Source organism: Anabrus simplex, chromosome 1 (genome assembly GCF_040414725.1).
Source record: "Anabrus simplex isolate iqAnaSimp1 chromosome 1, ASM4041472v1, whole genome shotgun sequence".
NCBI classification, from domain to species: domain Eukaryota; kingdom Metazoa; phylum Arthropoda; class Insecta; order Orthoptera; family Tettigoniidae; genus Anabrus; species Anabrus simplex.
This window is the reverse complement of record NC_090265.1, coordinates 14836573-14864033: the sequence shown is the minus strand read 5'-3', so window position 1 is coordinate 14864033 and position 27461 is coordinate 14836573. Positions and strand designations below refer to the sequence as shown.

The window sequence follows — 27461 nt, the reverse complement described above, 5'->3', positions numbered from 1 at the left end:
TGAGCTGCGCGAAGACGTTGGAAGGAGTAGATTCCACACGGTGAAGGCGATGTTGGATGAATACACCATTATCGTGAAGGTTGAAGTAGGCATCTGCAGAGTCGATATACAGAAGTACATCCGGTGATGGTGCGGGGCCGTCCTAGAGTCGTGCGGCACTATGAACGCCGAGGATGCGCAGATTGGTCTGGATGGCTTCGTCGGAGATTGCAAGGTCAACATCACGGACTATACAGGTATAATACATGGCGGGAAGGCCGACTTCCAACTTGGTGTCTGGCCGATATGCTTTATTGGGTCGGCTGGGTGCGATGTTAGAGTTGCTACGTCACCCGGCCGAATCAAAAATAGTTTGCGATGAGGTAATGGAGAAGACAGTCACTGTAGAGACAGACGACGAAGGCGTGTTGTCGAGAAGTGAGCTGTTGATGGAAGAGCCGAGAAATACAGCAGTTTTTAAACCCTCGTGGAAGATTCGAAACCACTCAACTTTATTGGGTAGCTAAGAGTTCATCATCATCATCATCATCTGTTTACCCTCCAGGTTCGGCTTTTCCCTCGGACTCAGCGAGGGATCCCACCTCTACCGCCTCAAGGGCAGTGTCCTGGAGCTTCAGGCTCTTGGTCGGGGGATACAGCTGGGGAGAATGACCAGTACCTCGCCCAGGCGGCCTCACCAGCTATGCTGAACAGGGGCCTTGCGGAGGGATGGGAAGATTGGAAGGGATAGACAAGGAAGAGGGAAGGAAGCGGCCGTGGCCTTAAGTTAGGTACCATCCCGGCATTCGCCTGGAGGAGAAGTGGGACACCACGGAAAACCACTTCGAGGATGGATGAGGTGGGAATCGAACCCACCTCTACTCAGTTGACCTCCCGAGGCTAAGTGGACTCCGTTCCATCCCTCGTACCACTTTCAAATTTTCGTGGCAGAGCCGGGAATCGAACCCGGACCTCCGGGGGTGGCAGCTAATCACGCTAACGACTACACCACAGAGGCGGACCAGCTAAGAGTTACACATGGAAATTCGAAGAAGAAACCTCTGATAGGTGGAAAATTAATTACAGAAATTACTGATTGGCTAAGTTCAAAACAGGCGGAAAGCAAGCTTAATATTGCCAACCCACAAATGAAAGAACAAAATTTAGTAAAGACCAAAACTTACAAATACAAAATTTCTTCAACAAAAGTTCCTTCAGTTCGCACCAGGGTGCATGATCATAGATTTTTAGGTAGAGACATCTGTTAGCGAATGTCCACACTTCTTGATCCATAGAAAACAAAGCACGTTGAAATCCACACAGTATAGACAACTTTGTAATCCAAAAATTTATAGTAGAGACCTCTTCTGAGAAAACTCATGAATTAATACTGTTCTAAAAGTTCATAGTTTCTCCGGTAGAGGAGGATTAATTGGCGGAAGATTTAAATTTGCGGCGTAGAGGTGTACCGCCCGGTACATTAGCATCAGAAGACAAAAGTATTTTGGTAAGTTCTGCTATGTATCTAAATGCCATGATAATAAAAACGATTACTATTATTCCTCACAATTAAGGAACGTCAGTTGGACTACTCCATCCTCCGCAGTTTCATTTCACGACGTTATTTTGGCACATATCAATGAAAGTAGCCTTTAGGATCAATTATTTTAACAGTATTAGTCAATGTAACATACTATTTTATTCCCTAAATTAAGATACATCGGCAATCAGATTCAATATCAGAACGTCAGCTGGACTAAGTCATCTCCCCGCAGTTTCATTTCACGACATCATTTTGGCAAATATCAACGAAAGTAACCTTTAGGATTAATCATTTGAACAGTATTAACCTATGTAACATTCTACATGCATTTCTACTGCAAATAGGTCGGCCGCCAGCGCCACGTGTCGAGCTGTGTAACTACTCCGATTACAGTGCGTGAACCCGATTGTCTAGGCCGGTAAGGAGCTAGCTAGAGCGACGCATCAAGTCGGCCGTGACAAAATGCGCACTGTGGCGCTATCTCTTAACGGAGACTGAAACTACTAGCGTGTAGTGGCATGTTACAGAAACTTATCATTGAGTTACATCTCTATTCTATTCTATCATCTTTGGACATGACTAAAAATATCCTTGTTCATCGTTGGCTAAACTGTCTTTAAGTTTTCGTTTGCCGGACAGAAGAAAGTAGAATATCCTTCGAAATTGGATTTGAACTTAAATTTGAAACGGACAAACGGTCAATAGTGTCATACATGGTGTCATACTCTCGTATTCTGTGGTGTTAAAACTTTGTGGTGAACGGATGTAATCCTTGAAGTAGTTTTGTGAAGCCGGCATTCTTTAACTATGTTTTGAAAGTGTGAGACTTTTCTGAGCGCAGTTCATTGTTAAGAGTTCTGTAAATAATAGACTTTAAATTATAAACTTACTGCAAGGTTTTGTCTTCTGTCTGTAGGTTTGTTTGGTGTTGTTGGTGCTTGAAATTCCACGTGATAGTATTATTAGGCGATACCTATTTTCTTAGGAAGATAGGAGCCACGATGCAAAATAAGGTGAGTTTTTGTAAGCTACTCTGTGTGTTAAAGAGATCACAATGACAGAATGCCACGTTGTAGTGCTAGGCTTCTTCTTATCTTTCCTGTTTAATCTTTCGTGACCAACTCTTGATCTCGGTTATAGTTCACGAACCGGGTATCTTAAGTTTTAGCAGAGAATGGACCAGTGAGGACCAGGAGCTAAGATACTTGATAACCAGGCTATCAGTGCACGAATTCCACCATAAGATTAGCATAAAAACTTCATATCACTGATCAGACAATGAATGCATTTGCTCGTTACGTGAACAGAATTGCACAATGAACCATACAAGTCTGCACAAAGGGAACTACAATTAGGCAACTAAAGAAAAGAATGAACTTTGAAACTTAATGCTCTTTTGGGTGCATTTTCCCATTCTCTTTCTATCATGGCACTAGTACTGTGGAAATAATGTATTTTATCCTATTTCTTTCTTAAGATGACTTGTTGGTAAGGGCCGGTAGGTAGCAGTAGATGTTTAGATTAGATATATTTGATAAAAAACTACTACTTCACGACTTCATACGCCAGCCTGGAGAGAGGCGATTTTGTATATTCCCTTACTCCTTTTACGATATTTGTTTTATCCTTTTCTATCCTTGTAAAATAGGGAAATTGCCATTCTGGTTGAGATGAGAGTTGTGTGTTTGCTGTACATGGCTTTGATTTCTGCTGCTGATCTTTCTTTGACATGTAAGGTAGATGCACCAGTAGCTGACACTTTAATAACTTTTTTTTTTTTTTTTTTTTTTTACATAATCCGGGGGGGAAAAATTGCTAAAAAAAAGTCACACATTATTCTTATGTACCATCATTATCATCATGCTGTGCCCAATAAGATGCATCAAAAGTAAACATATATGTAATAAGTAGGCCTAATTATCCCTTAAAATTAATTTTTAGAATGTGTGTTTTTGTACGCGTAGCTGACACGCCATTTTTCCTCATCTCCTAAGGCTAGGAGAACGACGGACGGGGAATCTGCCACCTGGGCAACTGCCCTATATGCAGATCAGTAGTGATTGATATTGATAAACAATATGAGCCAGTGGCTGACAAAACAGAGCCTCTGCCATGTGAGGATTCACTACGTAAGATGTGCTCTCTTCTTAACACCCATTATGTGTTAAACCAATGGGTATTTTTTGTCACTAGCCAGGACATGTGCAGACCAATAAAAAGAGCTGTGAAGAAAACAAAGGGACCATGGTTTCTGGATTGTCTAGTCGGCAACAGTGTAAGTATACTGATGGGAGTGTTAAAGGTGAAGCAGCTAAGAAATAAAAGACGCTCATGCCACGGCTAGACATGTGCGCTAATCTAATCGCTAGATGCATTCCAACTCCTGGGTTCTATTCCTAACATTTGTATGGGGGGAGGGCATATGACGCTGTTGGTGATAATTTTGTCTGTCAGGTGGAGACGTTAAGACTTGAGCACACCCCTTGGTGTTATTCAGCAGGCCTAGGTCATGTTCTAACTGTGGGTTTCTCCCACTCCCTAGCTCACTCTCATTATACATTGAGATGTGCAGACCAATCATGGGTGTCAGTTAGAAAATCCTACACCAGACTTCTCTGGAGACCATATGACATCATCAGCAACTCTACAATATATTCCACATATATATATATATATATATAAAATAAGAGTTTTGTCTGTACATTGCTCAGAATTTGAAAAGAATGGTATTTCTGTATCGGCTATGTCCATAGTAACAAATGCACTTTTTACTTTTCCGTAATTTCTGTCTGTCTATCTGTATGTATGTATGTATTATCCGCACACTTTATGTTGGTGCATTTACACCCTAGTGCTGAATCGGTCGACCTCGGCGATCTTCGAGATTCGTGCTGGCAACCTTTGAAACACAAACTATGAATCGCTTAAGCATCGTTGTGCGACATCTGGCGTACACTTTACGTACTAGTACTGTTGTTGTTTACACAACAAAGCCAAAGTATAGAATTCATGCTAGGAACAAGATTCGCATCGAGAAATGTTTTATAATGTTATATAATGTGTATGTGACATAGTTGTTGGCTTAAGATGATAACGGTTTAGAAACTTCGTATCGATCGATCATATTCTCGATTCAATTCAGATTTCATTTTCCTTCGGTTGGTAGCACTATCGATACCGGGACACCTCCCTCCTTACTCCTCACCCCCGTACACAAATGCACCAACATAAAGTGTGCGGACTATAAATGCATCACGAGAAACCGGCTGAAGAGAATTTAATGAAAGTCAGTATGTGATGTCGGGGGATTAGCCACTACAATCTAGGCTATAAATCATTTTACTCACGCTGAGTGAAATGGTAGTTTAGGGGAAGGCCTAAAATTTAATTCTCGAATATTTGTATTATTCGTGGTCCTATCGATAAATACTACATAACTAAAGTTATATAGAATTAAATTTCCAATCATTTATGTCAGCTAACACAGATATTCATGCTTTTGTATTTTTGTTGCCAAGTCAATATCAATGCCAAGCCACGAGAAAATGGGCTAACAGGATTTAATGAAAGTCGGGGAATAAGAAACTACAGTCTAAGTTGTAAACAATTTTATTCACCCTGCATGAAATTTTAGTTTAGGGGAAGGCGCCTAAAATTTAATTTTTAAATACCTATGTTATTGGTCCTACCGAAAGGTACTACATAACAAAAGTTATAGAGAATACAGTTTCCGACCATTTATATTATATTCAATTTTACCGTACGGACTATGATAAGAGTGGTATCTCAGAGTCGTAAAACTAAATGTGAAGGCCTACAATATTGAAAGCGCACAACATTGATCTTACAATACCATTAAATTGACCATTGTTTGTGGTGATGTAGTTTGTCTCTTATGCTGCCGCTCAACTCCAATAGATGGGATTACTGCTGCATACCGAGTATAACAGCCTGACTGAAAATTGGCGGAAAATAGCTGGGGAGTTAGAAAACTTTCTTCTTTAGCATGCCATTCCTCTGGTTCATACATTTTCTGATACCATACTGCTGGTATGTAACTCACTGGTTCATCATAGTATTCCAGCTATTTGATCCCTACTCTGACGCACTGTTTTGAATGAGCAGTGTGCATTCTTAAGACAGAGGCTCACTTAGTAGTAGTAGTAGTAGTAGTAGTTTGACCTGGTCTAGAATTACAATTTAGGCATATTCCAAATTATAGCACCGCAATTCACTAAATAACTCAAAATTCAACCCTGAAAAGAGCCGTTTCTTAAAAAAAAAAAGCTTCCTTTTCACTTTCATTCAATTCTACATTCATTTCATTCAAAATTAGCAGTAAAGAGGGGGTTTCTCCTCTGGCTTGAAGGAAAAAATTGCCTCCAAGTCAGATAGATTTTTCCGCCACCAGTGTAGCGAATTGAGATTTTCCGACTCATCAGGTACTCCTAGGAAACAGATTCGTAAGAGGGCATAGTTTTTGCCCTGGGACTCTCCACTATTCGCCCCCACCCCCCACCGAAAAAAAAGACTAGATTGTTCACGGATCACGGCTGTCTGTGGCGCGGTCATTCCAGGTCTGGAACTTTGGACTGTTAGATTGGCAGCGTAGTACTGTATTAAATAACACTCAAATGTTTATATTGTTCTCCCACCTATTTAATACAATACATTATACATTATAATACAATATAAACATTTGAGCGTTATTTAATACAAATACTTTCAATACGGACCCAAGAATGAATTTTATCATGTGTAATAGCGTAGTACTGTTCGTTAGAAATGAGAAAATGTGTGGTTTTTCATTTGATCAAGTATTTCATGTGAAAGCATTGCTTTTACTCGCGCCATTTCTACTGATGTCATTGTAATGACCTATGTTCGTTTCAGTTGGGAAAACCACTAAGACAGTCTTTCTGAGGATGTAAGAAGGCAGGTGGAGAGTGAGTGTCTGCCATTACAATGCAATTCCCCAACTTGATTGTGATTGATGGTAGGCAAGCGGGCCTACCATTACAATGAAAATTCCCTGAGGCAGTCGTCATATGAGAAAAAACATTTAGTGACTTCTTCGTCGCGTTTCTAGGGTAACGTTAAGAGCTATGCAATTTAATACAGTCTTGCTCACGTGTACTCTACCTAACCTACAATTCTGTATACAATGTAGAATTCTGTAGCAAAGCATGGGTACATCAGCTAGTACATACATACATTATCATTATAGACTGTTATGCCTTTCAGCGTTCAGTCTGCAAGCCTCTGTGAATTTACTAAACGTCGCCACAATCCTCGATTTGCAACTAGTGTTGTAGCCTAGTAATACTATAAAACTTAGGCAGCACTTAATTTTTACCCTGCCAGTGATAGTGTGCTAGCTGATCTTACTCAGGTATGTGCACAACTTCTCACCCGATATTTAACCGTCGTATCATTGACATGTGTAGATGGAACTTGTGCATTGGCACTGCAGGCTGGCTGCTAGGTGCTCTACTGCAGCAGGACGTGTCTGTTCTTCCTAGCAAATTAGTTACTTTGTGCCAACTGAGCCATCCTGGCACCAGGAATGTTAACCCGTTAAGTGGGGAGGTCATAAACAAGAAATTCCTGCATAGTGGGGAATCATTTTCATAAAAATTTTCTTTAAAAATGAAATAATTTTTGCCAACTTACACCCGCTTAAATATTATATTATGTTAAACTAATCATAAAATTATACGTTGCACTGTAAATTGCATTATTATTTACAATTAAAACAATTTTTCTATTCATCCAGTGTCGGTGCAAAAGTTGCACATGTGCCATTTCATATTTACTCCGATTTGGAGTGTTATTTGTGTTGCTTATATTAATTGATTGTTGAAATGCGTAACACACAAATAAAAAATTATCAAATACTCCAAATAATACGCACATTCATTCAAATATCACATTTTCCTGAAATAAAATAGAATAATGTACTCACCACGTAGGCCTATAACTTGCCATTGCAGCGGGCAGCGAGTAATCCATGAGTTCATTCATCATGATATTGTTACCACATTATACAAAATTTCGCTACACTGTTCAACTTATTTACACTAATTATTCACACCCAAATCACAAATGACTGGAGAAGAATTTGAAAAAAAAAAAAACTTTCAGAATGGTCACTGATAGTTGCTGACACACAGATTGAACAGCGGTCACCGAGTGTACGTTACGAGCTTCTCAGATTCCCCGAGCATAGAACCTGAGACTTATTGGCATATTTGCAATGCTCATACTTCAGCTGTATGGTAAAGGCTGAAGCAAGGAGAGGGGCACAAAGCGACATTGCATACTACACGACAATACTGAATGTCACGCCGCTGGCCGTTCGCCACACAAAACAATGCGTCTCTTATTTGCATGGAGTCTTGATTTTGAGGCTGGATTGAAATCTGGAGAATGCCTTCCCAAGAATCGAATTGACAAGTCAACGGGTGCAGGTCACACTGATCAAATTGGCAAGGCTGCGTTAGGTGTAGCGTTCGCATATTTCTGAAATAGTTTCTGCACAATTTGATACAAAACTCCAGCTGAGTGAATTTACCGCCGTGTTTCTTGTATGTTATGAAAGCATTGAACATTATGTCCAGTAGGTGTTTAAAAATCTTGTGGTAATACTTCTTCATTCTTTCTTTTTGCCGTACTGTAAAGCACGATACATTGATCCGATAAGTCCACTCCTCCCATTGAGTCATTGTACTCGGTACATACGACCAGCTTTTTTTACTTCGCACCGACACGGATAGGTCTTTTGGCGACGATGAGGGAGGAAGGGGCTAGGAGTGGGAAGGAAGCGGCCGTGGCCTTAATTAAGGTACAGCCCCAGCATTTGCCTGGTGTGAAAATGGGAAACCACGGAAAACCATCTTCAGGGCTGCCGACAGTGGGGTTCAAACCCACGATCTCCCAAATACTGGATACTGGCCACACTTAAGCGACTGCAGCTATCGAGCTCGGTACCAGCTTTTCTTCGGTTTCTCCTTTCTTGTTTAGAACAGTGCGCATTTCAACATCACGAATACTACTCAGCATGCAGACATCTCTCTTGTCTTTCCACTTCAAGGCCGTGAGTTCATTTTTATAGGCAAAAGCCTCCTCCCCTTCTTTCAACTTTTTCCCCATGACGTCCTTCGGAAGATATTTTCTGTTAGATTTTACAGTACCGACGGCATCTGTCTGAAACTGATTGAACTGGTCGAAGAGTTCCGGGCTACTGTAATAATTATCCAGAGCTATGAGGTATCCCTTATTTAGAAGAGGTTTGGCTAGAGCAAACACAACGTTCTAGGATTTGGTATACTGAGAAATATTTACCCGACAAACCTCATTTACTAGCTCAGTTTCCTTGCCTGTGTATCACAGGATATTCCACACATATCCTGTTTTAGCCTCACATAATTTGAAGGATTCCATCCCAAAACGAGCTTTCTTCTTCGGAATATACATTTTCCACCCCAAGCGACCTTTCCAAAGGAGTAAACTTTCATCAATAGATTGACGATCATCTGGCAAATAAACCAAACCAAACCCCATGGCACTACAGCCCTTGAAGGGCCTTGGCCTACCAAGCGACCGCTGCTCAGCCCGGAGGCCTGCAGATTACGAGGTGTCGTGTGGTCAGCACGACGGTCCTCTCGGCCCCTATTCTTGGCTTTCTAGACAGGGGCCGCTATCTCACCGTCAGATAGCTCCTCAATTCTAATCACGTAGGCTGAGTGGACCTTGAACCAGCCCTCAGGTCCAGGTAAAAATCCCTAGCCTGGCCGGGAATCGAACCCGGGGCCTCCGGGTAAGAGGCAGGCACGCTACCCCAACACCACAGGGCCGGCTCATCTGGCAAATAGGAAATTTTAAATTTTGATACAAGAATGTCTAAAACTGGCTTCACTTTGTAGAGCTTTGGAGATACTTGCCGATCGTAAGCCTTATTATCGGAGAAAAGTAAAAAATTCAGAAGAAGGAAAAAAGTTTCTCGGACATGGTCTCGTAAAACACGGGTGTAGCAAACAATCTATTATGTGAAAAATGAGATATTTTTGGCTTTTGAATAGAGACACATTCACTCAAATATCAATATATAGTAATACTATAAAACTTAGGCAGCACTTACTTAATTTTTACCCTGATAGTGATAGTGTGAAGAAAAAATATCCCAAATAAAAGTTTTATTTCTTCCTTTTTAGTAGGAACCCAATCCTTCTATGTGCTTCTTTTCATTTTAGCTGTTCCTATACTAGCTTGTATTGACTGCTGAGTGTACAGATTAGTTTCTCTGCAATAAGTTCACACAGTTCATCATCAATGAAATGCTCAAAATATTTCATCCGGTTCTTTTTTATTTAAAAGTTCGTCCTGAATTCCACTTTGGTATGTAGCTGGAAATCCTCTTACATCCCAGTCACTAGGCGGAATAGGAGGCAAATCGCTCTCACTTTCTGACTCGCTACTCTCATTGGAGCTTGAACTCGACACCTGTCCACGGCATCTAGACAGCAGGCCTACTCGTGCTTGGAGCATGTAATAGCGGGATAGTTTAACCATTACTATCTAAACTAGAATCACTGCAACTATCTTCCTCACAGAGTTCGAGAATATCCCGTACATCACCACTCAGTAGATCTACAATTCTTTTGGACATGTTCACAACAAATAGGAAGCACTACATGTAGAATTAAAACAATAAATCACAAGAGAGATTTATATACCAACGAAACAACTTTATGAGAGCTGAAAACAATCAAACCAAGACACGCAATACTGCGCTCCACGTAGCACACTGACTGAGCTACTCGCACCAGCAATAGCAAAGCGCCACATAGGTTGTTTCGTAACGGAGGTAAAAAATTAAAACTTTCTGCGCTTCACATGATGCGCGCCCACCAGCCGACTCGCTCCGGCCGCGTCACCTAAAGTGAGCCCCACTCTACAGGTTAATGCATCACCATTGATTTATGTACAGTATGTCAGGCGAAGCAAAGCACAAGAGATTAGACTTTGTTTAGGACTTCTGTTGTGTGGTAAAAGTAAACTTGTGTCTTCGTACCAAGGTAGTGTAGTTCTTTTAAGGCACAGCCCCGATGGAGGTGAGCTGTATGTACCTTTTTAACCACACACCAGCCCTCCTGTCATTCTTAAATCTCTGGCAGTGCTGGGAATCAAACCTGGGCCCACTAGGATGGCAGTTAATAACACTAACTATTAAACTACCGAGACAGACTCTTGTGCGATAGTTGGTAATGACGTCTCTTTGTATTGAATTCTGAAAGTGATGCCATATCTATATATATAAAATAAGAGTTTTTTGTGTACATTGCTCAGAATTTGGAAAGAATGGTATTTCTGTATCGGTCATGTCCACAGTAACAAGGAAATGCATTTTTTACTTTTCCGTAATTTCTGTCTGTCTGTATGTATGTATGTATGTATGTATGTACACGCATCACGAGAAAACGCGTGAAGAGAATTTAATGAAAATCGGAATGTAAAGTCGGGTGAAGAACCGCTACAATCTAGGCTATAAATTTTAATCACGCTGAGTGAAATGGTAGTTTAGGGGAAGGCCTGAAATTTAATTCTCAAATATTTATGTTATTAGTGGTCGTGTCGTAATGAAAATCGCTAGACAAAGATGGGAAATAATTCGCTACAATATAGGCTATACACGCTGAGAAAAATGGTAGTTTAGGGGAAGGCCTAAAGTTTAATTGTCAAATATTTATTTTATTAGTGGTCGTATCTTCACGAAAATTGGTATGCAAAGTCGGGGAATATGTTGGTATAATCTAGGCTTACAATAATGTTATTCGCACCGAGTGAAATGGTAGTTAAGGGGAAGGCCTGAAATGTATTCTATCTACATATATAAAATAAGAGTTTTGTCTGTACGTTGCTCAGAATTTGAAAAGAATGGAATTTCTGTATCGGCCATGTCCACAGTAACCAGGAAATGCACTTTTTACTTTTCCGTAATTTCTGTCTGTCTGTCTCTGTACACGCATCACCAGAAAACAGCCAAAGATAATTTAATGAAAATCGATATGCAAAGTCGGAGAATATGTCGCTACAATCTAGGCTATAAATCATTTTATTGAGGCTGATGGAAATGGTAGTTTAGGGGAAGGCCTTAAATTTAATTTTCAAATATTTATGTTTTAGTAGTCCTATCTTCATAAAAATTGGTATGCAAAGTCGAGGAATACGTCGCTATAATCTAGCATATGAATAATGTTATTCACGCTGTGTGAAATGGCAGTTTAGGGGAAGGCTTAAAATTTAATTTTTAAATATTTATGTTATTAGTGGTCCTATTTCATTGAAAATTGGTATGCAAAGTCGGAGAATGAGCCACTATAGTTTAAGCTATAAGTAATTTTATTTACGCTGAGTGAAATGGTAGTTTAGGTGAAGGCCTAAATGTAATTCTCAAATATTTATATTATTAGTTGCCGTATCGATAACTATTACATAACAAAAAATATAGACAATTAAATTTCTGACCATTTATGTCTTATACATTTTTACCGTACTGGCTATGATAACACAGATATTTATGAATTTGTATTTTTGTTGGAAAGTCCATATCAACGCCGAGCCACTAGAAAATGGGTTAACAGAATTTAATGAAAATCGGTATATAGAGTCAGGGAATAAGAAACTACAGTCTAAGCTATAAATGATTTTATTCATCCTGGATGAAATTGTAGGTTAGGGGAAGGTGCCTAAAATGTAATTTTTAACACTTTGAAGATGATGTCACCCCATGTGGGGTGACGGACCCTCATACGAAATATAGTATGTCACCCCTCGTGGGGTGACACGGTAGTGTGTCCAGGCCTCTCAACTTCAGGCTGTCGCACGAAACTATCGCTAACATTCGCTGTTGTAATGCATTGCTTGTTCAGGTAAGGTGTTGATAGAGTGCAGCGCAGTGCCCATTCCTTTCTCAGCATGCTGTGCATAAAAATAGTGAAAAACCGTATTTGCGAATAATGATAAAAGTAACAGAAGTGTTCACAATGACAAGTAAAATCTTGTGAAGTCACGTAAAAACTCTTGATGAGATAGTCTTTGGTTGGCAGTTGCTCCTCTGTTGCACGATTGACATATATAACTACGTATATGCTTCTAGAAAGTTGTAGATGTAAGATTTTTATCACTATGTCTTTTACTGTTGTAATTTGGCTAGGCTGATGATGGTCCACAGTGGACCGAAACTAGTACCTTTTAACGTCATTGTAATGTTTTTGTAAAAACATCAAATTATTTTTTAGTATTGAGAAGGTGGAATATTAAAATTTTGTATTTACTTTAAGCATGCTGTGCATTGCACAACAGACAGGGGAATTTCTCTGACATGTGTCACCCCATCCGGGGTGACATACGCAACCATCAGAATTCAATTATTAATGGCAAGGAAAATAATGTGGATTGGAGTTTATTATTGCTTTATTCTTACATACTGGTTGAGATTTAGCACTCAGATGAAATTGTAAACCGGGGCTACGCGTAAATAAATACAATGTTCCTGCAAACCTGAGAATGTTCCCCAATAATTGTCACTGGCTGGTGATTTGGTTGAATCATTGCCCGATGCAGCACCGGAATCTTTGCAAGTGTCCTCACTACACAAACTACTGTCGAATTCCGACTTGGAAAAGGTGGCATCACATTGCAAATCCTAAATGTTAACATCTCTTGATTCAACATTTGAACCCTTTTCAAGTTGTTCTTCTATCTCTCCATCGGTAATCATGTCTTACTCAACACAGAAACACATAACATGAATTAAATTCTTGTCACAAAACTGTAAATTACAAGGAACTTGTTGAAATGCATGTAAATCAACAGCTCACAACACAGAGCACAGTGTTCCACAACAACAAAGGTAAAAAGGCTGTCACCCCTGTAGGGGTGACGTGCGCTTTCTCTGTTGCATAGTCAACCTGTTAACCATATGTCACCCCTATGGGGGGACACAAAAATAGTAAATTTGAACATGAATTATGTCTCTGATTATCATCTACGAATGAAATTACGAACATCTGTAGCCGACAACAACCTGAAAAATGTATATCGCATTTCAGCAGTTTACCATGAAAAAAGCAAATGTCCACGTCGACGCTAAAGTGTTAAATACCAATGTTATTGGTCCTATCAAAAAGTACCATATAAAATGTTATAGAGAATACAATTTCCGACACGTACCGACTATGATAAGAGTGGTATTTCAGAGTCGGAAGAAAACGAAATGTGAAGGCGTATAATATCGAAAGTGCATAACATTGATCAACAATAACATTACATTGACTGTTGTTTATTGTGATGTTCTTTGTCTCTTATGCTGCCTCTCAACTCCGAGTATAACAGCCTGACTGAATATTGACGGGAAATAGCCGGGGAGTTATAAAACTTTCTTCTTTAGCATGCCATTCCTCTGGTCCATACATTTTCTGATACAGCTGGTACGTAACCCACTGGATCATCATAGTATTTCAGCTATTCGATCCCTACTCTGACGTGCTGTTTTGAATGAGCAGTGTGCATACTTAAGGCAGAGCCTCACTTAGTGGTGATGGTGGTGTTGGTGGTGGTGGTGGTGGTAGTAGTAGTAGTAGTAGTAGTATTATGGCCTGGTCTAGAATAACAATTTAGGCCTTTTCCAAATTATAGCACCACAATATTCACTAAATAATTCAAAATTCAACTCTGAAAAGAGCCGTTTCTTAAGAAAAGCTTCTTTCTCTTCACTTTTATTAAATTCTACACTCAATTTATTCCAAACTAGCAGTGAAGATGGGGTTTCTCTTCTGGCTTGGAGGAAAAATTTGCCTTCAATTCAGATAGATTTTTCCGCCACCAGTGTAGTGAATTGATATTTACCAAGCTCGATAGCTGCAGTCGCTTAAGTGCGGCCAGTATCCAGTATTCGGGAGATATTAGGTTCGAACCCCACTGTCGGCAGCCCTGAAAATGGTTTTCCGTGGTTTCCCGTTTTCACACCAGGCAAATGCTGGGGCTGTACCTTAATTAAGGCCACGGCCGCTTCCTTCCCAGTTCTAGCCCTTTCCTGTCCCATCGTCGCCATAAGACCTATCTGCATCGGTGTGACGTAAAGCAACTAGCAAAAAAAAAATATATTTTCCGACTCATCGGGTACTCCTAGGAAACAGAATAGTAATTGGGCATAGTTTGTGCCCTGGGAGTCTCCACTATTCGACCCTCTCCCCGCCGAAGAAAGCCGAAGAGTGTTCACGGATCACGGCTGTCTGCGGTTTGGTCATTCCAGGTCTGGAACTTTGGACTGTTAGATAAGCAGCGTAGTCCTATTCGTTAAAAGTGAGAAAATGTGTGGTGTTTCATTTGAACGAGTATTTTGTAATGTGAAAGCATTGCTTTTAATTGCGCCATTCCTATTGACGTCATTGTATGGTCATTTCAGTTGGGAAAACCACTAAGACAGTCTTTCTGAGGATGTAAAAAGGCATTGTAATGAGAACATCCTTACCTGATTGTGACTGATGGTATGAAATTGGGTCTACCATTACAGTAAAAATTCCCTCAATCTTCATATGAGAAAAGATGTTAGGTGACCTCCCGTCGCGTTTCTGGGGTAACGTTAAGAGCTATACAATTTAAGACAATCTTGCTCACAACGTGTACACTACCTAACCTAGAATTCTTTATACAGTGTAGAATTCCGTAGCGAAGCACGGGTACATCAGCTAGTTCCAAGAATTTCAGTGAATGGTAGTGGATGCTGCTGTGGGAGATATGAGCAATATAGAGCGATTTATGATATGTATGTATGTGGGTGCGTGTGTTCCATATCTCCTCCTAAACCACTGGAGCAATTGCAACCAAACATGGTACACATAGGACGTACTATCTAGAAAAACTGTGTTAGGTAAGACACCCCTAGCACCCGCAGGAATGGGGATGTAGAGGAGCAACATGTAGAAATAATCTAAAATGACCAGTATTAATATAGAATCCATTGTTTTTGGTATTGCTGAGATGAATAGTGACATAAGATATCTTTGGTATCGGGTTGAGAGTGGGTGAAAAAGAAAATGTCCAAATTGACAGATTATGGATGTTCCAGCATAGCTCTCAACCAGACATGGTACACAAATAACTTACTATCAGCAAAAAAATACTGCAGGAGTATGACACACCCAGCACCTGTAGGGGAAGAGGTGAAGAAGGGTGGCATATAAAAATAATCTAAAACGACCAGTATTAGTGTTGAATCCATAGTTTGAGTTTGCTGTGATGAATAGTGACACTGAATAGTTCAGCCCCAATCGGCATGGGGAGGAGGGGGGGTATTGAAAGAGAAAATGACAGATTATGGATGTGTGTGTGTGTTTTTTTCCAGCACATAGGACTTACTATCTGAATAAATGCTGTAGGAGTAAGACACCCCTGGGGGTGCAGGTGAGGAGGGGGTAACATGTAAAAATAATCAAAGATTACCAATATTTTTGTCGAATCCATAGTTTTTGGGATTGTAGAGATAAATAGTGACACTCTGGATGCCCTTTAACTGTCAGCATGAGGGATGAGAAGGGGCGGAAAAGAATGTCCAAAATGACTGAGCTCATGTGTGTTTGTTCCAGCGTAACTCTCAACCAAACTTAGTAAACATAGTCTGTGACTTACTACAGGGAAAAAAAAGTACCGGTACTCTGGCAGTAAGACATCCGTAGCTCCCTTCGGGGAGGTGGTGAAATGTAGAAATAATCAGAGACCTATATTAGTGTTGAATCCATAGTTTTGAGGGTCGCTGGGATGAATAGTGACGATCTAGATGCCATTTAGGTCCAAATTCACCCCATTCGGATTGGGGATTGAGAAGAATGTCCAAATGGCTGAGCTTTAAAGATGTGTGTATGTTCTAGCATAGCTTTCAACAAAAATTCGTACACATAATGACTTAAGTTACTATCTAAAAAAATTCTGTGGGGGTAAGGCACACCTAACAACCCAGTAAAAATAATTAACTACCAATATTAGTGTCAAATTCAGTGTCCATTGGCATGGTGGGTGTGAGATGAGGTAAAAAGGAATATGTCCAAAATTATTGTTGAATCGACAGTTTTGGGGGTTCGCTAGGCTGAATTGTGACGGTCCTAATGACAGTTGAAATCATGTACATCATATCTATACCTTGATGCATAAATACATAGTTATCACTAGGCCCCAGATTTTTAGGTTCTTAAAAACATCTTTTTAGTTTTTTTAATAGCTCAAAATAGTTTTTTAGTTTTTTATCCTTCTGAAATAGTTTTTAATGATCATTTCAATCATTACTTAAGTTATACAATTTATTCAAACTTTTTTGTACTTATTGTAACCTTCACGTCTCTCTAGTACAAAACTATACCACTTATTTCAAAATATTCTCTAAATATGGGACAAAATGGCTTAATGAAAGCATTTCAGACACATCACACCAACTGAAATTAGAAATAAAAAAGAATATTTATGCGCAAATACAATAAGTGGTTCATGTAGGTTAAATGTCACTTCTATTACATCAAGAAACATTTTCAGAAGCACAGAACACAGTTTTCACTTGCTGTTACATTGTACAACTAAATACATTTTGAGATTTTGCAGAGTAAAACTTATTCTGTTATCTCTCAAAATATTCTTATAGCAGGAAAATGTATGCTCCTCACAACAAGAAGTCATTGGAGCAATAGCTCTCGGTCCCCATGGTACCTTGTCAGTAACTTCTTCTCCCAGAAGTATTGCAGGCACATTCTTCATTGTTGAAAAACCAGGGTTCCGTTGTAGAATTTTGGTGAGCTTGAGTGAATAGGCTGCACTCCCTGGTCCTGGTATTTCCTTATTCGAAATGGAGTCCACAACTTCTTTTGCATCTTTTAATGGCAACGATACCGACTCAACATGCTCAATAGCTGCAGGAAGATCAGCAAAGTGTGCCCTAATGAAGGCAAGTGAGAGCTGTTTTAGCCTTCGCTATGCAGAGTGCATCATCGACATCAAAAGAATTTATAACATTTTTAATGTCTTCAAAGTGATTGACATAGTATATGGCTGCATTGAGCCATGTCTCCCAACGAGTGATGATGGTTTAGGGAGGAAGAGGAGTTTGAGGCAATATTTCCTTGAATGTGAGAATGCGGCTAGGAGCTTTAAGAAACACCTTTTGCACAGGAGAAACAATACTGTTTACTCCTGGAAAATTATTTCTAACCTCTTCAGCCAATCTGTGTAAGCCATGGACTATGCAAGTTACATGCAGCATGTTAGGGTAGAAACTCTTTAATACTTCACCAGCTTTGATCATATGCCTCACTGTCACTCAAAATAAGTAAAAAATTGTCATCCTGTTTTTCTCTTGGCCAAAGAATGTGAAGAGCATCTCAGGCAGTGCAAGCTATGGTGCTATGGTTCATTTATTCCAGCATCTTGCAGAGTATAATATGAGGTTTACCAGGCTCTGTAGCATCTAATTTACCTACCACAATGTTTGCGATATAACGACCACAGCTACTGTATCTGTGGTCTCGTCCACCGAAAGCCAGATATAACGATCATCTATATCACCTCTTATGTCTTCGATAGTTTTCTCGTACAGCTTTTCCAAATATTTGTTTCTCAACGTTGATTCGTCTGGTATCTTACGGCAACTAATGTCCTCAAGAAATTTCTTCAATACAGGATTATGTAGCGCATTCCGCAGCACGTTTGCCGAAACCAGCGCTTCACATTAACGGATATTAAAATTATCCACCGTTGAAGTGCCAGGAAAACTGGAAATTAGTGGTTGGTGCAATGGAAAATTGCTCCATTTTTTGATAGCATTGTTGTCGATTTGTCCTGTAGATTCCTTGCGCCGCACAAAATGTGATTTCTGGTCACATGCCACCAGGAAAAATACGTAAATAAAATAATTATGGTTTATTGTAGACACAAGGTATGTACTATTCGCTCAACTTTTCATTTTGTGTGGAGTCCGTAGTACAGTACGCACAACTTTTAGTGATACTGGGGCTCCCTAGTGCTGAATCGGTAGACCTCGGTTATCTTCGAGATTCGTATTGGCAACCTTTGAAACACAAACTTTGCATCGATTATGCATCACCGTGAGACATCTGGCATACACTTTACGTACTAGTACTGTTGTTGTTTACACAGCAAAGCCAAAATATAGATTAGGATTGAACATGAGTGAGGAAAACATGCCTCCTAATAAAATTAATGCTGTTGACGTCATGGCTGGTGAAGCAGGTCACATCGTCCTTCGTTTTCCCCCATACAACTGTGATCTGAACGCCATTGAATTGGCATGGGCAAAAATAAAACGTGTATTCAAACGACGCAATATTATGGGAGACATACTGACCATCGGGGCATTCCATTTAGTATCTGTCGCAGATTGGGAGGGGTATTGCAGAAAGGTGAAAGAACCTGAAGGGGAGTACTGGAGGCACGGCGGTGTCATGGAAATAGCCATGGACGAGATTGTAATTAATAGTACTGCAGACATCAGTGACGATTGTGAAAGTGATTGTGGAAATGATATGTCTGAGAATTAATAGTACTGCAAGTAGCAGTGACGAATGTAGAAGTGATATTTCAGAGAATTCATGCTAAGATAAAAAAGGTTTAGAAAATTCATATTGATCAGTCGTACTTTCGATTCAATTCAGACATCATTTCCATGGCAGTATTACCAGAACTGGAAGAGCTCCCTCCTTACGCCTCACCCCCGTAAAACCAGGTATCACTAAAAGTTGCGCATACTGTACTATTACTCATCTGAGGTTTGCTTTGCAACATTCGTCTTATGAGAGCCCATAACATTTGTTAACTCATTTATAATCTATATAGGCCCTATATAAAATAAGAGTTTTGTCTGTACATTGCTCAGAATTTGAAAAGAATGGTATTTCTGTATCGGTCATGTCCACAGTAACAAGGAAATGCATTTTTTACTTTTCCGTAATTTCTGTCCTGTCTGTATGTATGTATGTATGTATGTATGTATGTATGTACACGCATCACAAGAAAACGGCTGAAGAGAATTTAATGAAAATCGGTACGTAAAGTCGGGTGATGAACCGCTACAATGTAGACTATAAATTATTTTATTCACGCTCAGTGAAATGGTAGCTTAGGGGAAGGCCTGAAATTTAATTCTCAGATACTTATGTCATTAGTGGTCGTGTCTTAATGAAAATCAGTATGCCAGGTTGGGGTAATAAGTCAATATAATCTAGGCCATAAATAATTGTATTCACGCTCAGTGAAATGGCAGTTTAGGGGAATGCCTAAAATTTAATTTTCAAATATTTATGTTATTAGTGGTCATATCTTAATGGAAATCGGTAGACAAAGACAGGAAATAAGTCGCTACAATATAGGCTATACATAATTGTATTCACTCTGAGAAAAATGGTAGTTTAGGGGAAGGCCTAAAGTTTAATTCTCAAATATTTATTCTATTAGTGGTTGTATCTTCACAAAAATTGGTATGCAAAGTCGGGGAATAAGTCGGTATAATCTAGGCCATCAATAATTTTATTCATGCTCATTGAAATGGTAGTTTAGGGGAGGCCGAAAATTTAATTTTCAAATATTTGTTATTAGTGGTCCTATCTTAATAAAAATTGGTATGCAAATTCGGGGAATAAGTCGTTACAATCAAGGCTATAAATAACTTTATTCACGCTGAGTGAAATGGTAGTTTAGGAGAAGGCGTAAAATTTAATTCTTAAATATTTACATCATTAGTGGTCTTATCTCATTGAAAATTGGTATGCGAAGTCAGATAATTAGCCACTACAATCTAGGCTACAAATAATTCAATTAACGCTGAGTAAAATGGTAGTTTAGTGGAAGGCCTAAAATTTAATTCTCAAATATTTTATTATTAGTGGTCGTATCAATAAATACTACATAACCAAAGTTATATAGAATTAAATTTCCGACAATTTATGTCTTACACATTTTTACCGTACTGGTTATGATAACACGGATATTCATGAATTTGTATTTTTGTTGCTAAGTCCATATGAACGCCTAGCCATGAGAAAATGGGTTAACAGAATTTAATGAAAATCGGTATATAGAGTCGGGGAATAAGAAACTACAGTCTAAGCTATAAACAATTTTATTTACCTTGGACTGAATTGTAGTTTAGGGGAAGGCGTCTAAAATGTAATTTTTAAATACCTATGTTATTAGTCCTATTGAAAAGTACTACATAACAAAAGTTATAGAGAATATAATTTCCGGTCATTTTAGTTTTATTCAGTTTTAACGTGCCGACTATGATACGAGTGGTATTTTAGAGTCGGAAGAAAACTAAATGTACAGGCCTACAATATCGAAAGCGTATAACATTGATCAACAGTAACATTACATTAACCATTGTTTGCTGTGATGTTCTTTTTCTCTTATGCTGCTGCTCAAATCCGATAGATGGGATTACTGCTACGTACCGAGTATAATAGCCTGACTGAATATTGCTTGGAAATAGCCGGGGAGTTAGAAAACTTTCTTCTTTAGCATGCCATTCCTCTGATTCATACATTTTATGATACAGCTGGTACGTAGCACACTGGTTCATCATAGTATTCCAGCTATTCGATCCCTAAATTGACGCGCTGTTTTGATTGAGCAGTGACATAATTAAGGCACCACAACTCTAAATAACTCAAAATTCAACCCTGAAAAGAGCCTCCAAGTCAGATAGATTTTTCCGCCGCCAGTGTAGTGAATTGATACTTTCCGACTCATCGGGTACTCCTAGAAAAACAGATTAGTAAAAGGGCAAAGTTTTTGTCCTGGGAGTTGCCACTATTCGACCCCCTCCCCACCCAAAAGGGACGAAGAGTGTTTACGGCTCATGGCAGTCTGCGGCTTGGTCTTTCCAGCTCTGGAGCTTTGGACTGTTAGATCGGCAGCGTAGTACTGTTCCTTAAAAGTGAGAAAATGTGTGGTGTTTCATTTGATCGAGTATTTCACATGAAAGCATTGCTTTTAATCGCGCCATTACTACTGACGTCATTGTAATGTGTGTTCATTTCAGTTGGGAAAACCACTAAGAGAGTCTTTCTGAGGATGTAAACAGGCAGCTGGAGAGTCAGTGTCTACCATTATAATTAAAACTCCCCAACCTGATTGTGATTGATGGTAGGCAAGCAGCCTGCCATTCCAGTGAAAATTCCCTAACTCAGTCTTCATATGAGAAAAGATGTTTGGTGACTTCCCCGTTGAGTTTCTAGGGTAACATTAAGAGCTATGCAATTTCATACAATCTTAACTCACGAGTATACTACCTAACCTAGAATTCTGTATACAGTGAAGAATTCCGTAGCGAAGCACGGGTACGTCAGCTAGTTTTCTATAAAACTTGCTTTGCATTACATTAATGGGGATTTTTTTTTTATTTTTTATTTTTTTATTGGAGGTATGCTAGATAATTCCTTACCTGTTTTTGGCAGACTTGACAAAACATAATTTTGCCATCTGTAGTAAAGTCCGGATCGTTACAAATCCACTGGCGAACTAACCAACTTCGAGATGACTTGCCTTTAGGCATCGCTACTTCTGAGATGCGTAAGCTTCTTAAACTGCCTTCAATAATAAATTGATTTATAGGGAAATTTAATTTTAGTCTTTCGAACAATAATGTGTATAGAGCTAAACCGTGAACAGTGCAGTAGCTGGCGGTAGTCGACCGTACACAATGAGAGATGCACTGAAGCTGGCCAGTTAGGCGGGCTTGTACCTACTGTACCTGCTAGATACAGGTCAGTGAACGCCAGGGTGTTACCTCTTGATTTGTGCTGTACCCTGGTGGAATAGTATCGTATCACGTTGTTTCGCTTGCACTAGTTATACTTACAAACCACTTCCAGTTCCAAACCATGCAGTCGTTTCAAAAAGTTGTGCATAATGTTTATTTTTTAAAAAATCATTCACTTTCATTAATATTTGGTACTTCTATTTCAAAATAACGTAATATTGTCTTGAATAGCCCATTTTGTTTTTTTTAGGTTTTAACGTCTTATTTAGTTATTTTTAGGTTTTATAAGATTCAAGTAATTTACTCCAATGGTAATAAAATGGATAAGTAAGTTGAAATACTGCAGTTAGCTAGCAAGGAATAAAATAGTTTAAGACCTAAAAGTCCGGGCCCTAGTTATCACTATTTTTATTATTAGTTTGAAAGGATCAACTATTTCCCAGACAATCTGGGCTTCCACAAATCATTCACTACTGATCTGCATTTAGGGCAGTCGCCCAGGTAGCATATCCCCTATCTGTTGTTTTCCTAGCCTATTCTTAATTGATTGCAAAGGAATTGGAAATTTATTGAATATTCCCTTGGCAAGTTATTCCAATCCCTAACTCTCCTTCCTATAAAATATATTTGCCCCAATATGTCCTCTTCAATTCCAATTTTATCTTCATATTGTGATCTGTCCTAATTTTAAAGATACCACTCAAACTTAGGGGACTTTTTCTATTAATTTGTGAAACTCGCAACCTGACTTTTAGCCCCGCTCATCATCATACCATTGCCTACTGTGCGTCTCACAGTATTATCAAGCTCATTTTGCGGTTGCTCACAATCTTGTAACATATTTATTACGCTATACAAATTTACATCATCCGCAAAAAGCCTTATCTCTGATTCCAGTTCTGTACTCATATCATTTATATATATAAGAAAACATAAAGGTCCAATAATACTGCCTTGAGGAATTCCCCTCTTGATTATTACAGGGTCAGATAAAGCTTTGCATACTCCTAATTCTCTGGGTTCTGTTTTCTAGAAATATAGCCACCCATTCATTCACCCTTCTGTCTAGTCCAATTGCACTCATTTTGCCAGTAGTCTGCCATGATCCATCCTATCAAATGCCTTAGATAGGTCAATCGTGATACATTCCATTTGACCTGAATTCATGATATCTGCTATATCTTGCTGGAATCGTACAAATTGAGCTTCAGTGGAATAAAAAAACCAAACCCTTTGGCGCAGCAGCCCCGAAGGGCCATGGCCTACCAAGCGACCGCTGCTCAGCCCGAAGGCCTGCAGATTACGAGGTGTCGTGTGGTCATCACGGCGGATCCTCTCGGTCGTTATTCTTGGCTTTCAAGACCGGGGCTGCCATCTTACCGTCAGATGGCTCCTCAATTGTATTCACGTAGGCTGAGTGGACCTCGAACCAGCCCTCAGATGCAGGTAAAAATCCCTGACCTGGCCGGGAATCAAACCTGGCACCTCCGGGTAAGAGGCAGGTGCGCTACGCCTACACTGCAGGTGCATTCTTAATATAATCAGAAAGAATGCTTTGCCAGAGTTTACACGCAATGCATGTCAAAGTGACTGGCCTGCAGTTTTCAGCTGTATGTCTATCACCCTTTCTTTATACACAGGGGCTACTATAGCAACTCTCCATTCATTTGGTATAGGCCCAGCTCCTTCGTGCAAACAATAATCAAATAAGTACTTCAGATATGGTACTACTGTATATCCCAACCCATTGTCTTTAGTATATCCCCAGAAATCTTATCAATTCCAGCTGCTTTTCTAGTTGTGTACTTTTGTATCTTATTGTAAATGTCATCATAGGTAAATTTTAATACTTTGTTAGTATTAGTCACTTCCTCTATCTGGACATTATCCTTGTAACCAACAATCTTTACATACTGCTGACTGAACACTTTTGCCTTTTGAAGATCCTTGCATACACACTCCCTTTGTTTGTTAATGATTCTTGGAATGTCCTTCTAGGAACCTGTTTCTGCCTTAAAGTAGCTATACATACCCTTCCATTTTTCATTAAAATTTGTATGACTGCCAGTTATGCTTGCCATCATGTTATCCTTAGCTGACTTCTTTGCTAGATTCAATTTCCTAGTAAGTTCATTCAATTTCTCCTTACTTCTACAGTCATTTCTAACTATTTCTTTGCAACCTGCACCTCCATCTTAGTGTCTTTACTTCTCTGCTATAATATAGTGGGTCTTTATCATGCCTTACCACCTTTAAAGGTACAAACCTGTTTTCACATTCCTATTCCACATTTTTATTTACTGTTTTCCACCAATCATAGTTACTTTTTAAAAACTCCCTCATGCCTGTTTTATCAGCTATATGGTACTTCCTAATAGTCCTACTTTTATGACCTTCCTTTCTATCACACTTATTTTTTACTACGACAAAAACAGCTCTGTGGCAGCTTCAAGGACAAAGTTTTACACAGAAAAGAAATAAAATTAAACAAAATATTAACCCATTGTCAAGTGGATTAAGGGTTTGCTTGCAAGTGTTATTAAATTTGGTGAAATTGATTTTATTGTTTACATCCATAAACATTCTGTTAATCATAAACGAGTCATAATTTCATCAGAACAGATTGCAGGTATCCATTTATTCTTGTAGAATAACTGCCTGTTTTAGTGAAAAAAATGTCACAACGCACACCACGCAGTAATCTTGACTATTATTACAGAACACTAGAGTTATACATACACAAACATGGTTATAATTCACTTTCTTGCCTAAATCGTAATTTATTATCACTAATATTACAGTATAATTATTAAAAATTTCAAATTTGCATGTTGAAATGGGAAGCAAATTGAAATTTATATTTATGATGTAAACTAGAATTGTTTTTTGTCCTGGAACATGATTTGTGATCTCCTACCATTCCATGCTTTCCTTATCACTATCACTGACACCCTCACTTTATCAAATACCGATGACTAATCCCAATCGGAGGTGGATCCAGAATGAGGACGTTACGGAGGATATCTTTCTTTGACTTCATAACAACTTACTACCAAGTATTTATGCTAAAGTGAGATAAATGCTTGCCAGTTACTATTCTAACATTGACGTGGGAAAAAAAACTAACTACCTATTAAATTAACAACAGTAAATTGAATAATTAATAATGCAATTAATGACACTCCGTTGCTTACGGTGGCATTGATTACGAATATAACATGAACTTTACCGTTGCATCCATGTAAGATTACCATCTTTTTATTTTTTGTAACATTCCTGCGAGGGCATAAAGGGAAAAGAAGTAACAATTTCTGAGTTTTGTTTCATATTCAATTAATTTCAATATATGTCTTCTTCTTATGTGTAGGTTTCAGTCCTTATTCTTTTCTTAACATGAACTTCCTCTTTATATCCTAATAAGAGGCTAATTGGACTCTAGTAATAGAATTTCAAAAGGAATAGCACTAAACAAACGAAAGCACCAGGTAACAGACCACCAAGCTAAATTTCACTACATTTTCAGTAATCCTATTGCCAACTCGATAAAAATGTTACTACAACTTCCGCATAACAATACCGTTGTTAAAATCTGACTTATTCATCATCACCGAGCCAAAACTACTGGACATAAAGAAATGAAATTTTGGGGATACATTTATATTACAGTGTAGGTGCCCACTAAGGAAGGATTTTTTGATATTCCTTTCACAAGGGGGTGACAAGCGCGGGTGAATTTTAAAAATGGGTAAATCTATATGTTGAAAATTTAACAGTTTACAGACTTAAAACTTGGTATTTGGAATCTCCTTTAAAAATAAACACGTATTTTTTGTTTTCGGAAAATCCCCTTCATGGGGGTGAAAAAGGGGTTTAATACCTTTTATGAGGATACTTATATCTCCAAAACATATGTTACAAACATGAAAATTGGTATTTGGAATCTCCTTTAAAAATAAACACGTATTTCGACATTTTCCGAAAATCCACTGAAAGGGGTAAAAAGAAGTGAAAAATTGGTACAGTGTTTTATGACGATACCGATACATACATCTCTAAAACCAAAGATTTTATTCTGTGGGTGTTTGGTTCATACTGGATCTCCCGTCCTCAACTCATTCTTAAGGAAGGCCTGCTATAGTACCATTTTGCCGTATCATACATTTATAAACGTAGTAGGGTGCATTTTATTTAGAAGATTCCCAAACATCAAGGAGTAAGATCCACCTCTTGCCAATAACGTGAACTGCTAGCATTTATAAGTTAGTACAGAAGAGCTGCATGGGGGGGGAGGGAGAGTACAGTATTTACTGCTGAGAGAGAATGCGCATGAACTATGGAACTGACACTAAGAGTGCTTTGTTTCACTTCATGTTGATTACTCTGAGCTCTCAGTTCTTGTATAATAGCGTAGTTGCAGCACGGAATACGTAGAATTAAATGGTGTCATAAACACAATATTTTAAATTAATGTAAGATGTGTTTTACGTTTGTATATATACTTCTACACTTCAAGGGATATTTTTACCGAGCTTGATAGCTGCAGTCGTTTAAGTGCAGCCAGTATACAGTATTCGGGAGATAGTAGGTTCGAACCCCACTGTCGGCAGCCCCGAAAATGGTTTTCCGTTGTTTCCCATTTTCACACCAGGCAAATGCTGGGGCTGTACCTTAATTAAGGCCACGGCCGCTTCCTTCCCACTCCTAGCCCTTACCTGCCCCATTGTTGCCGTAAGACCTATCTGTTTATTTAGTATTGTTAGTATATCAGACCTATCTGTGTCGGTGCGACGTGAAGGAACTAGCAAGAAGAAAATAAATATATTTCTTGAGGGCGTTGGATCATCCGGTGGGGATGGTGGCGTTGAGACACATCACAGGCGCAAGTTCATAACTTTCTGGTTTAGCGTTCATTGTTTTACTGTATGCATTTTAAATCAGAATATAGTTGTGTGTTCAGGCATTCTAATACATTTAGTATGGCTGTTGAATGGTTTAGTATAAATGGCGCCATGACGCCCCATTCTATCGTTCCAATTATTGGTGATGGAGCTTGCCTGTTTAGGGCAGTATCCTTTGTTTTGTATCACACTCAAGTCATGGCCCTAAAGGTACGTGATGAGA

At 39.0% G+C, this 27461-nt stretch overlaps 1 long non-coding RNA gene across 2 annotated transcripts in view; it reads left to right on the top strand.

Annotated features, from left to right (window-relative positions):
• The first annotated feature begins 2166 nt into the window (after window positions 1-2166).
• Window positions 2167-27461, top strand: part of LOC136859475 (uncharacterized) — a 58168-nt gene continuing 32873 nt past the window's right edge. Inside the window, exons 1-2 of one of the 2 annotated variants that reach the window (XR_011017575.1) lie at window positions 2167-2342; window positions 2439-2535. This is a non-coding gene — a long non-coding RNA (uncharacterized lncRNA). Of the gene's footprint in view, window positions 2536-27461 lie in introns of both variants that reach the window. The other variant, XR_011017574.1, reaches the window with a different exon arrangement.